Here is a 4,660-nt window from a genome sequence, read left to right as displayed (position 1 = left end):
AGAGTTCACCCAAGTCTTCCCAAAGGTTCTACTTGACACAAACACTAATTAAAACATAAAACCACATATAACCAGAGGCTAGATGAATTATTTATTACTAAACAGGAATAAAAAGCAAGGAACAAAAATAAAATTGGGTTGCCTCCCAACAAGCGCTACCGTTTAACGCCCCTAGCTAGGCATAAAAGCGAGAATAGATCTAAGTATTGCCATCTTTGATTTTTAATTTTTTAGCAGAGTCATGCTCGAATCCGGGAGGTTCTTTATGTTTCCCCTCATATTCGGAAATTTTTAGATCTAAAGAATCCAACCGCTTATTGCAAAGGGTAATCAACATATTCATGCGGTGAAGATTTCCGCTAACACACTTAAGAGGTTCAAGAAACTTTTATAAAATTTTCGTTACTTCGCAAATCTTTTAAAAAACTTGTGTTTCTTTTTGGGTATGATGTGGCCCATTTTTTTGAGATAGTGTTCCCACTATTCCCTCTATGAATGCATGCGCAATACTGGGATCAGTTTCGATAAAATTTCCTTTGGCAACGCAATCCAAGAGTTGTCTATGAGACATATTTAGGCCAACATAAAAATTGCGAAGTAAAATTCTAAAATTCACCTCCAAGGTACAATTACGATAAGATTCCATCATCCTATACCAAGCATCTCTTAAGTTTTCTCCTTGTCTTTGTTTGAAGTGAAGAACTTCAAACTCAGGAGACAATGGAGCAGATAAAGGACTAGCCATGACAATGAGCGGCAACACAAGAAGCAAGCGAAAAAGAGGCGAAGGGGGAAAAGAGGGCGAATAAAACGGCAAGGGTGAAGTGGGGGAGAGGAAAACGAGAGGCAAATGGCAAATAATGTAATGCGAGGGACAAGAGTTTGTGATGTGTACTTGGTATGTCTTGACTAGTGCGTATATTTCCCCGGCAACGGCGCCAGAAATCCTACTTGCTACCTCTTGAGCATGCGTTGGTTTTTACCTTGAAGAGGAAAGGGTGATGCAGCAAAGTAGCGTAAGTATTTTCCTCAATTTTAAGAACCAAGGTATCAATCCAGTAGGAGACTACACTCCAAGTCCCTCGTACCTACACAAACAAACAAGAACCTCGCAACCAACACGATAAAGGGGTTGTCAATCCCTTCACGGCCACTTGCAAAAGTGAGATGTGATAGAGATAATAAGATAAGTTACATGTTTTTGGTATTTTTATAATATAGATTGAAAAGTAAATATTGCAAAATAAAGTAGATCGAAAACTTATATGATAGAAAATAGACCCGGGGGCCATAGGTTTCACTAGTGGCTTCTCTCAAGATAGCATAAGCATTACGGTGGGTGAACAAATTACTGTCGAGCAATTGATAGAAAAGTGCATAGTTATGAGAATATCTAGGCGTGATCATGTAGATAGGCATCACGTCCAAGATTAGTAGACCGACTTGTGCCTGCATCTACTACTATTACTCGTTATCCAGCATGCATCTAGAGTAATAAGTTCATAAGAACATAGTAACACATTAGGCAAGATGACATGATGTAGAAGGATAAACTCAAGCAATATGATATAAACCCCATCTTTTTATCCTCGATGGCAACAATACAATGCGTGCCTTGCTGCCCCTGCTGTCACTAGGAAAGGACACCGCAAGATTGAACCCAAAGCTAAGCACTTCTCGCATTGCAAGAAATATCAATCTAGTAGACCAAACCAAACTGATAATTCAAAGAGACTTGCAAAGATAACCAATCATACATAAAATAATTCAGAGGAGATTCAAATATTTCTCATAGATAAACATGATCATAGACCCACAATTCATTGGATCTCAACAAACACACCGCAAGAAGAGTTACATCGAATAGATCTCCAAGAAGATCGAGGAGAACATTGTATTGAGATTTAAAGAGAGAGAAGAAGCCATCTAGCTAATAACTATGGACCCAAAGCTCTGTGGTAAACTACTCACAACTTATCGGAGAGGCTATGGTGTTGATGTAGAAGCCCTCCGTGATCGATTCCCCCTTCGGCAGAGCGCCGGGAAAGGCTCCAAGATGGGATCTCACGGGTACAGAAGGTTGTGGTGGTGGAAATAGGGTTTCGTGGTGCTCCTGGATGTTTTCGGGGTACGTAGATAAATATAGGCAAAGGAAGTCGGTCAGGGGAGGCACGAGGGTGGGGGGCGCGCCCACCCCTCTAGGGTGCGCCCTCCTGCCTCGTGGCTTCCTTGTCTGTTCCTTGACGTCCACCCCAAGTCTCCTGGATTGCGTTTGTTTCAAAAAGATCTCTCCCAAAGGTTTCATTCCGTCTGGACTCCGTTTGATATTCCTTTTCTGCGAAACACTGAAAGAGGCAAAAAAAACAGCAATTTGGACTGGGCCTCCGGTTAATAGGTTAGTCCCAAAAATGATATAAAAGTGTTTAGTAAAGCCCATAAACATCCAAAACAGGTAACATAATAGCATGGAACAATAAAAAATTATAGATATGTTGTAGACGTATCAAGGCATACTAGGTACACGGTGTTTTGTCTATGTATCACACATATATCAAGTTTCTGGTTAATACAATTCTAGCATGAATAATAGAAATTTATCATGATATAAGGATATTTAAAATTGTTGGGGAACGTAGCAGAAATTCAAAATTTTCTATGCATCACCAAGATAAATCTATGGAGATTCTAGCAACAAGAGAGGGAGAGTATGAGCATCTTCATACCCTTTAAGATCGCTAAGCGGAAGCGTTACAAGAACACGGTTGATCGAGTCGTACTCGCGGCGATTCAAATCGCGGAAGATCCGATCTAGCACAAAACGAACGGCGCCCCGCGTTCAACACACGTACAGCCCGAGGACGTCTCCTCCTTCTTAATCCAGCAAGGGGAGAGGAGAAGTTGAGGGAGAACTCCGACAACACGATGGCGTGGTGGTGATGGAGCTCGTGGTTCTCCGGCAGGGCTTCGCCAAGCACTACGGAGGAGGAGGAGATGTATGAGGAGGGAGGGGCTGCGCCAGGGGAAGGGTGTGGCTGCCCTCCCACCCCCTTACTATATATAGGGGGAAGGGGAGAGGGGTCCGGCCCCTCTAGATGGATCTAGAGGAGGGGGCGGCGGCCAGGGGAAACCCTAGATGGGTTTGGGCGCCCCCACCCCCTAGGAAACTTGCCCCCCAAGCTGGGAGGGGAGGATGCCCTAGGGGTGGCGCCCCTACCTCTCCAGGTTACGTGAGATGGGGTGGGAGGGGCGCTCAGCCCCTTAGTGGGCTGATGTGCCCCCTCCCCTTGGCCCATAAGGCCCCCCAACACTTGTCGGGGCCTCCGAAAACCCTTTCGGACACGCTGGTCATCACCTGGTACCCCCGGAACAATTCCGGACTCTAATACCCTTCGTCCAATATACCGATCTTCACCTCCGGACCATTCTGGAGCTGCTCGTCACGTCCGAGATCTCATCCGGGACTCTGAACAACCTTCGGTAACCACATACTATTTCCCATAACAACTCTAGCGTCACCGAACCTTAAGTGTGTAGACCCGACGGGTTCGGGAATCATGCATACATGTCCGAAATAGGTCTCTGGCCAATAACCAACAACGGGATCTGGATACCTATGTTGGCTCCCACATGTTCCATGATGATCTCATCGGATGAACCATGATGTCAAGGATCCAAGCAATCCCGTATACAATTCCCTTTGTCAATCGGTATGTTACTTGCCCGAGATTTGATCGTCGGTCTCCGAATACCTCATTCAATCTCGTTATCGGCAAGTCACATTACTCGTTTCGTAATGCATGATCGCATGACTAAATACTTAGTCACATTGAGCTCATTATGATGATGCATTACCGAGTGGGCCCAGAGATACCTCTCCATCACACGGAGTGACAAATCCCAGTCTCGATTCATGCCAACCCAACATACACTTTCGGAGATACCCGTAGTGCACCTTTATAGCCACCCAGTTACGTTGTGACGTTTGGTACACCCAAAGCATTCCTACGGTATCCAGGAGTTGCACAATCTCATGGTCTAAGGAAATGATACTTGACATTACAAAAGCTCTTAGCAGACGAACTACACGATCTTGTGCTATGCTTAGGATTGGGTCTTGTCCATCACATCATTCTCCTAATGATGTGATCCCGTTATCAATGACATCCAATGTCCATGGTCAGGAAACCATAACCATCTATTGATCAACGAGCTAGTCAACTAGAGGCTCACTAGGGACATGTTGTGGTCTATGTATTCACACATGTATTACGGTTTCCAGTTAATACAATTATAGCATGAACAATAGACAATTATCATGAACAAGGAAATAAATTAATAAGCATTTTATTATTGCCTCTAGGGCATATTTCCAACAGTCTCCCACTTGCACTAGAGTCAATAATCTAGTTCACATCACTATGTGGTTGTAATGAATCCAACATCCATTGGTATTTGATCATATCTCGCTTGTGAGAGAGGTTATTAGTCAACGGGTCTGAAACTTTCAGATCCGTGTGTGCTTTACAAATCTCTATGTCATCTCCTAGATGCAGCTACCACGCGCTATTTGGAACTATTCCAAATAACTACTCTACTATACGAATCTGGTCTACTACTCAGAGTCATCCAGATTAGTGTCAAAGTTTGCATCGGCGTAACC

This window comes from Triticum dicoccoides, chromosome 4B, assembly GCF_002162155.2.
Source record: "Triticum dicoccoides isolate Atlit2015 ecotype Zavitan chromosome 4B, WEW_v2.0, whole genome shotgun sequence".
NCBI classification, from domain to species: Eukaryota; Viridiplantae; Streptophyta; class Magnoliopsida; order Poales; family Poaceae; genus Triticum; species Triticum dicoccoides.
Note: the sequence above shows the minus strand (reverse complement) of the source record.